Here is an 8,898-nt window from a genome sequence, read left to right on the forward strand (position 1 = left end):
AGGGCAGCTGGGAACCAAATGGAAATGAGGCCGGAGTTCGGAGGAAGGAGCAGCTCAGCTGCAGCTGCTGAGCTGGGCATCTGAGCCCACACTCTTTCTGGCACAAGAGGTGGGAAAGCAGGCAGCCAAACAAAGTGTTGCTTCAAGGCCACATTCAAAAGAGAAAGACCACTGTTAGGATGTGGTGCATAAAACACTTTGTTTTGTGAACAAAAGGAGCATTTAGATGAGTAGATTCTGGTGTGTCCTCCATATTTTGAAATGTGAGATGATCTCTTTGCTGGATCATTTGAATGTTCCCATTGGCTTTTACCCCATGATTCTCCTAAAGAAACTTGGAGTGTGATGTGTGTGTGTGCGTGTCTGTGTGTCCCCATAAGTGGATGCCGTTAACCCATAGGGCTATGCAACAAGACACACGTTTAATATTAGAAATAAAACACACAAGACCGCCACCTGTTCTAGGGTTTGAGCATGATTGTGACCAAACCATTTTATAGAATTTCCTTACTCGAAGGCAAAACACTCTGAAACTTTAAAATAACAGAGTATTTTACTCAAATAAGATATAATTAAAATCGGAATCTTGGACTGTGCATGTCATCCCTGGCTCCTGTTGCAGAGCAGAAGGATGTGTATTTTGGTACTGATGTTTTGTCTCTGGTCCCCCAGCCCATATTATTTTGAGTGTATTCATTCTGTGCAGAACCACAGCTGCTTCCCCAGGCCATGTTGGGCAGAGAATCCACTTTTCCGGACCCACACAGCCATGCTGGCTTGTCTGGATTCTTCTAGACACTGGAATTGGTGAAAATTACAGAGAGCGGGGGATATACTGTCTTGTTTTCCCGACTCTGCGTTTTTGTTTCTGTACTGTACTTCTGTACTTCTGTACTTCTGTACTTCTCAGCTGTCACGTTTCCCCCAAAATCTCACAGTGAGTTGCCAGATTTGAAGTGCATCAACCAGTTGTCTGCATCTGGAACCAGTCAAGCAGTGGCTGTAGTTTGAATAAGTTATGTGTGCATGTAAAATATATACATATGTACATATATTCAAGTATGTGCATGACATGTATATCTTCATACTTTTTGATAAAATGTATTCATTTGTTAATTTTTAATTATATTTGATATAAATCAAGGGTTTGTTGCAAAACTTTATATTTAAGAACAGTGTTTAAAAAAAACAAAAACAAAAAGGGAAGTCCCAACTATGCAACACAACTGGGACTTGCTTTGAAAAAAAATTCTGTGATTGACTAGTTTGCTGCCTGAGTAATATTTATCAGCCAAACTTTGGATTCTGCTATTGTTTCTACAATGACATTTTGTATGAAGCAAAGTCCTTGGATTAAAATAAAACTTAGCAAAACATCAAAAACAAAACCCCACCATGCTGCTGGGTGATATATGCAAGGGGTGCGGATCCAGGCGGATGAGCCATCTCTGTGGGTATGGGGCACGGGGGCAGAGTGCACAGGGCTCAGGAGAAGGTGAGAACCTCTTCAACTTGCTCTGCGACTGATAGGATGCAAGGGTGGATTAGACCCAGCTTCATGGTGAGGATCAGGGTAGGCTTGTGGCTGGAGGAGCCAGGATAAGGACTCACGGGGTATGTGGTTGTGTTTTAGGGTTAGGAATATAGTTTGGGAGTTGAGCAGGCATTGGCTGAGGTTTGGGGTGGCTGTGTTGGGTGGGTTAGTGGTTAGAGGTTAGAGTTAGGTTTGGGGTTGAGGTTGGGGTGTAAGTTAGAGTTGGGGTTAGGAATTAGAGGTTAGGGTTAGGTTACAGGCAAAGGATTTGTCTATATAACCACTAACAGTGTAGGATTATGTGGGTATAATAATTAAGGTTTTGTTTAGTTTACTGTACATTAGAGTTCATTTAGAAAAGGCATAATTGAACAGGCTTAGGTTTCAGACAACAATGAAAATTGTGGTTCTAATTACACTGGGAAAAGGGATTGGAGTAGGGTTCAAATTTTTAGTCTGTTCTGATATGGGCCTATATTTGGATTAGGGTTAAGGGTGGTGTAGGATCATGGTCAGGCTCAGAGGTTAGGGTTAGGGAGTAGAGTAAGGTTCAGAGTTAGAGGGTCAGGAGTAAGGATAGAAATTCAGGCTCAGGGCTCAGGGTTAGAATGTAGGGTCAGGGTCAGGGATAGAGGATCAGGGACAGAATTAAAGGGTACATTAAGAGGATGAGGGGCTTCCCTGGTGGCACAGTGGATAGAACTCTGTGCTTCCAGTGCAGGGGGCCTGGGTCTGATCTCTGGTCAGGGCCCTAGATCCCACATTCATGCCGCAACTAAGAGTTCGCATGCCACAACTAGGGACCCCGCATACCACAACTAAGGAGTTGGCAAGCTGCAACTAAGGAGCCCACAAGCCATGACTAAGGAGCCCTGGAGCCACATCTTAGGAGCCTGCCTGCTGCAAACTAAGACCAGGTGCAACCAAATAATAATAATAAAAAAAAGAGGATGAGGTTTTGAGGGATTAGAGTTAAAGGATGCAGGCTAGAGGGTCAGGGTTAGAGGGTTAGGTTAGATGGTCTGAGTCAGGGTCAGGGTAAGGGTTAGGAGTTTACAGGTCAAGGTTGAGTATCTAGGGGCTAGGGGTTAGGAGTATTAGGGTTTCGGTTTACAGATGAGGAGGTTAGGGTTAGGGAGTTAACAGTAGAGATTTGGGCATTAGGGTTAGTGGGTTAGTGTTAAGCATAACTGGCCCATGACCCCCCTAACCCCACACCTCTGAGTCCTCTAGGATGGACAGGACTTGCCCTGGGTCACTCATGAGTGTGGGCTTCACCTGGACCGCTGGTTATCTACCTCCCATCCTGGAACCTAATAGCAGAAGAATGAAATATCTGCTCTGGTCACTGACTGTTTCAGATCCAACTCAACCTCAGTCAACAGTTGTTAGGGCCTCAGAAGTCCACAGGGTTTCCTCCTACCATCTGAACTGGAAAGAGTAGTGCTGGCCCCACTTGGCCTGGGCAGCCCTGGTCCAGCACAGGCCTGACTGAGGTCATTCCATGGTCATGTTATGAATTTATACAGAACTTGGTGCAGCGACCTTCCAGCCCCCAGGTGCTGCCTCCTGAGGGCTGGTGAGGCCCTCCTGGGACTGCAGGCATCCTTTGTCCCATCTGAGTGGGCATCAATAGACATCAAGTCTCAGGACAGCCCTTGACCTCTGACCATCCAGGCAGTCATCTGTGGTCCTCCAGCTCAGGCCAGTCTGGTCCCTGTCAAGCCTCTGTGGCCAATTACTGAGTTGACCATGCTTCTGGGCAATTGAACAGCTACCTGGGCAGCACAGACAGCCCTTTGGGATGTTTCAGTTACTAACATCCATGTGGTTGAGAAAAGGGCCTCCCCCTCACAGGCTCATAGCCTGCCAAGAGAGGTAATAACCTTCTAAATATTTGAGTGTGTCCCTGACACAACAACCATACAGCAGACCATGGCCTTGCAATCCTTTGGGCTTCCAGCTGTAACAAACTTTTGATTTTCATACTCATTAAGTGTCAAAGATACGGGAGCAACTGGGCCACCCAATGGACAGTTGCACACTGAGGCTGCATGGTCTTGGAGAGCCATGTGCACCCATGTGGGCTCTGAAAGCTGTCAATTATGGATTCTATGATATGGAATAATCCTTGAGCCTTCCACTGCTTCATTGAGCAAGAATTTCCTAACCACCATAGCATTTAGTCTCTGCTCTTTGTAAAAGAGGGAGGAGACTGGATAAATGAGCAATATTGTTCTTGGGGGATGGGTGAGTAATGTGGCCAGGGGGCAGGTGTGACTCCTGGGCTCCCACCACCAGAGACATCAATGAGGGCTGTGCCTTTTGCAAGAGGAAGAGGTTCTTGCTGTTGTGGGAGCAAGAGCACTGGGTGGGTGGCTGCAGCTCCTGACCCTAAATCAACCACTTCCTTTCTTGGCCTTCAGACCCCACAGCTGTGCAGTGGGCTGTCAGTGATGTGGAATCTGCCGCTTTCCCCAAGCCAGCTTCTGTTCTCATGCCAAAGTCCAGAACCTCAGCTTTCCTTTGGGAACTTCTTACCTGTTTCCAGTCCAAACAGTTCCAGAGGGCTGATGCTACATTCCATCCACCTTGAAGATGGGCATACGATCCACATCTAGCCAATCCCATGTTCCATCCTATGGGTGCTCTGATGGGTTCAAGGACAATGCTATGACCCAAACCAGCCCAATGACGTTTATTTTATTTTATTTTTTGTCCATGCTGTGCACGCGGGATTTTAGTTCCCCGACCAAGGATCGAACCTGTGCCCCCTACATTGGGAGCGCAGATTCTTAACCACTGGACCACCAGGGAAGTCCCATCCCCTCATTTTCAAAACTGCTATGGATTTAAAGCACACAAGATGATTGTGGTATGAGTGGCCTTTTCAGTATGACTTCTTTGACTTAGAATGTTTTCAATGTTTATCCATGTTGTAACATGTATTATCAGTGCTTCATTCATTTTTAAAATTGTGGTTAAAAATACATAACATGGGGATGGGGGGCAAGTGGAGGGAACGGCCCAGATGCACATCATTCACGGACCCTCTGGACTGGAGGGACTCGTGACAGCCGGAGCCCAGAAATCCGGGGATGGATAAGACACAGCGTCCCCTCCAATTCCTGTAAGCACCCCTTGCTCCATCCTGCGCCCAAATACCTCAGCTAGGCCCTCTCCCCACTCTACACTCCAAACTCAGCCGGGACAGACCTCTGCAGCCGCAGCTCCCCACCCTGCAGGAGCAGCTCAGAGGTCCTGTCCCCCTTTCCTCTGAGGGACTCTTTTGGGTGTCCACAAAAGTATTTGATCGCTCAGGACAAAGCTGGTAGAGGACAGCGGGATGGCTGAGCCGGGCGCGCCGCGCTTCCTCCTGACCTTCGACTTTGACGAGACTATCGTGGACGAAAACAGCGACGACTCCGTCGTGCGCGCGCCGCGGCGGGCCAGCGGCTGCCTGAGAATCTGCGTGCCACCTAGCGCGAGGGCTTCTACAACGAGTACAGGCAGCGTGTCTTCCAGTACCTGGGCGAGTAGGGCGTGCGGCCGCGGGACCTGCGCGCCATCTACGAGGCCATCCCCCTGTCGTCCGGCATGGACGAGCTGCTGCAGTTTGTGGCCTAGCAGGGCTCCTGCTTTGAGGTTATTCTCATCTCAGACGCCAACACCTTTGACATGGAGAGTGCGCTGCGCGCCGCCGGCCACCACGGCCTGTTCCGCCGCATCTTCAGCAACCCGTCGGCGCCCGACCCTTGGGGGCTGCTGGCGCTGCGGCCCTTCCACGCGCACAGCTGCGCTCGCTGCCCCGACAACATGTGCAAGCACAAGGTGCTCAGCGACTACCTGCGCGAGCGGGCCCACGACGGCGTGCACTTCGAGCGACTTTTCTACGTGAGCGACGGCGCCAACGACTTCTGCCCCATGGGGCTGCTGGCAGGCGGCGACGTGGCCTTCCCGCGCTGCCGCTACCCCATGCACCGCCTTATGCAGGAGGCGCAGAAGGCCGAGACCAGCTCCTTCCGCGCCAGGGTGGTGCCCTGGGAAACCTCCACCGAAGTGCGCCTACACCTGCAGCAGGTGCTAAGGACGTGCTGAGGACGTGGCCTGCCCGGGCCCGGGCGGGGTGGGGGTGGGGCGGTGGGGGTCGGGAAAGAGAAAGCTAATTTTATTACTCCCTTTCCCTTTCGTTTTGGTATATCCCTCCGGGATTTCCCGGAATCCCAGGTTGGTCCATTTGGGGACTGGAGGAGGGAGTTGGGAGCTATCCCCATCTGTGCAGTTAACCCAGCTCGGCTGCCTCCCTCAGTTCCACTGCAAGCGAATTCCGGAGTCTGGCCCCACCAGGGTGGCACGCATATCTGAGCAGGCAGCAGTGTTTCCAAAAAACTTGTCCTCCCAGCTGGGAGGACGGGGTTTCCTGTCAGGGTAGAGAAGGAACATGTCCCGCCGCGTTGCGGTTAACTGTTGCCTTGGGCTGCATGGCCTCCCTCCTCCAGTCTTCTGTCCAGGGGACCCAGGCCCTAGAATGTCCCACCCCCGACCTCCCCCGCACCGGACTCCCCGCGGAGAGAGGTGGCGCTCCTTGCCGACGGTCCCAGGTCTAGATCTTGCTTTACCTGCTGTGACCCTACACTACACTCCTTGCCCACAACCCCCACCCTGTCAGCATCCCCACAGGAAAAAAAGCTGGAGGGAACAGTCACCTGCTGCTGGTGGAAAGAGGTAGCACACTGTCCCGGGGCTCGTGTCTGGCCAGCCAGGGACCTCACAGAGCCCGAAGAGAAGATGTCTCCTTGCACCCCAGCCTCGTCTATGCAGCAAGAAACCAGGGACTTAACCAAAGTCCTCCCACTGACTGGGCCCTCTGAGTCCCCCTCCTCCCGTATGGAACAGAAAGCCATGATGCTTTAAAGCAGAGCCAGTGGAAACCCAAGGCCCATCTCCCTCTTTTGGTGTTTCAGAGCTGTAAAGGAGGTGAAGGCGCAGAGGTGTGCGAGATCTCTCACGCTGCAGTCTGAGGGATGAGGGCGAGGTGATCTCTGTTCTCAGAGAGCCCCACTTAAGTGAGGGAGCTGGTCCCCACTCTTAGAGGAGTGCCCAGCTTGGGGAACCAAGACTGAATACTTAACAAAGCAGGCAACAGGCAAAAGAGCAGGGTGAATCCCACCTTCGCAGAGGGGCACAGGGGTCTAGTGTGGAGGGCTCCATGAGCACCGAGGAGATGGGAGATACTGCTGCTTAGGGCAGGCAGAGGAGGCTCAATTAGCAGGAGCCGTAAAGTTGGTTGCCTTTCAGTCCCTCGGCCCGCTAGCCTTGCAGGGCAATCATCAGGAGGTCATCAGAATTTTATTCAAAGTTGGCACTTGCAGCTGGAGACCCTGTCTTGCATGGCGTAAGGGTCCCTTGTGGGTAAGGTCACCAAACTCCTTGGCTTCCAGTTCTTTCCTGTCTCCAGCAGGCCTCTGGGTACCTCCTCTGTCTTTACCAGGACCCATTCCCACTGCAATGGGGGGAAGGAACAGACACAGCTCACAGCCCAGGAGGTGTGCAGGACTGGTCCAGTCTTGACTGGAGCAGGCTTTGGTGTGGCAGTCAAGAGGCTCACTCAAGGCGGTGCTTGGGTCAGCATCCCAGAGATCCCAGGCTGTCAGCAGCTGGGCTGCACATAGTTCCCGGGGAAGAATCCAGACCCCTCTGAGCCAATGCCCTCACACCAGCCATCAGAGTAGCGGCGGGTGATGCAGATAATGGTGCCCTCAGAGAAGGAGAGTTCGTTGTACTTCTGGCGGGTGTATGGGTTCAGTGTCACCACTGCAGGGCGGGAGGAGAGGGGTGCCATGAGATGTGCCTCCTGCCCCGCCACAGGGATGCTTGTGCCCACGTACTGGACTCTAGGGGGCAATGTGGAGAGTGGGGCAGGAGATGCCTTCTTCAAAGCCCCAGGACTCCTCCCCAGCTGAGCTAATATTCAGTATCAGGCCAGCTGCTTCCCTCCTCTGTGGCGGTGCGGTGGGGTGGAATAAAAGCCTCCACAAGTGTGACACAGGCCATCCCCTCCACTCCAAGAAACTTCAGTGTTTGAGAGCAGGGCTTTCAGCCCCCGTTCACCCTGGTCCTCCCACAATGTCTCTAGCAGGTGCTGGAGGTATTGCTCAGTAGGTGCTCTAGTAGGTGCTCAGTAAATACAGTAACATTGAACAGTGTAGACTTGGCCGAGTGAGCCTTGGGCAAGTCACTTAGTTTAACCTCTCAGGCTCAGCTTCATCTGCTAAATGGGAGTGTGAAGATCCTAGGAGGTTAAGTAAAAGTGAGAAAATGGATGAAAAGCTTTGACTCTGGGGTCTGGTATAAAGCAGTGGCTAAATTATGTTAACCCCCCCTCCACATATAACATAACATTTACCATTTAAATCATTTTGAGCATACAGTTCTATGGCATTAACTACATTCACGTTGTTGTACAAATATTCTCAGCATCCACCTCCAGAACTTATTCATTTTCCCTATGGGAAATTCTGTATCAATTTCTCTAAATTTTTGCCAACACTTGTTATTTTTAGCTTTCTTGATTATAGGATTTTTAGTGTGTGGAGGGGTATGGCGTTGTGGTATTAACTTGCATTTCATCGTGACTAATGATGACTAACATCTTTTCATGTGCTTGTTGACCATTTGTATGTCTTATTTGGAGAAGGGTCTTTTCAAGTCCTTTTTCCATTTAAAACATTGGGTTGTTTGCCGAGTCCCGCCAAGCGCTCCTCCTGGCGACGTTGGTGTCGGTGAGCCCAGCCTGGAGCGGTCTCCGCGCCGCAGGGGCCCGCGCCCCGGGGCATCGCTAGCGGCCTCTCAGGGGCGCCGCTTCCTTTCTCGAGCTCGTAGGAGAGGAGACGCCCGGCCCCCGGCGCCGGTGCCCGGAGAGCCGAGATCGTGCTGTGCCGCGCGGACGTGGCGCTGCAGGGGCGGGTTTTGTTCGGCATTGGCTGCGGCGGTCTGCGCGCCTCTCCCGGAAGTGGGCGTCCCGGCCAGAGTGCACCTGGCGCGGGGCGTCCTCGGGGCTCTTCGCCGTCGGCGCCGCGAGAGCCGGTGGGAGTCTAAGGAGCCAGCGCGCGGCGGCTGGGAACGACCCGTCCCGTGGGTCCCTGGCACCTCAGTGGCATTCGAGCGCGGAGCGGAGGGCCGCGGACCACAGGTAAGGGGACAGGGGTTGGTGGGGGTGGGTGGAGGAAGGAACGACGAATTACACCAGAGCTGTTTGGTACAGTCGCGGAGCTCCCTAACTTGGCGGCAGCAGGAAGGGCTCGCCTTTGGAGTAAAGGCTTTGAGGACGAGCCCGAGCCTACCCACTCCCGTTTTACAGCACA

The 8,898-nt window shown here is 52.2% G+C and overlaps 1 pseudogene; it reads left to right on the forward strand.

Annotated features, from left to right (window-relative positions):
- The first annotated feature begins 4,880 nt into the window (after window positions 1-4,880).
- Window positions 4,881-5,632, forward strand: LOC132508289 (phosphoethanolamine/phosphocholine phosphatase-like; annotated as a pseudogene).
- The last annotated feature ends 3,266 nt before the right edge of the window (window positions 5,633-8,898 follow it).

The sequence above is a fragment of the Lagenorhynchus albirostris genome, chromosome 17 (assembly GCF_949774975.1).
Source record: "Lagenorhynchus albirostris chromosome 17, mLagAlb1.1, whole genome shotgun sequence".
Classification (NCBI taxonomy): Eukaryota; Metazoa; Chordata; class Mammalia; order Artiodactyla; family Delphinidae; genus Lagenorhynchus; species Lagenorhynchus albirostris.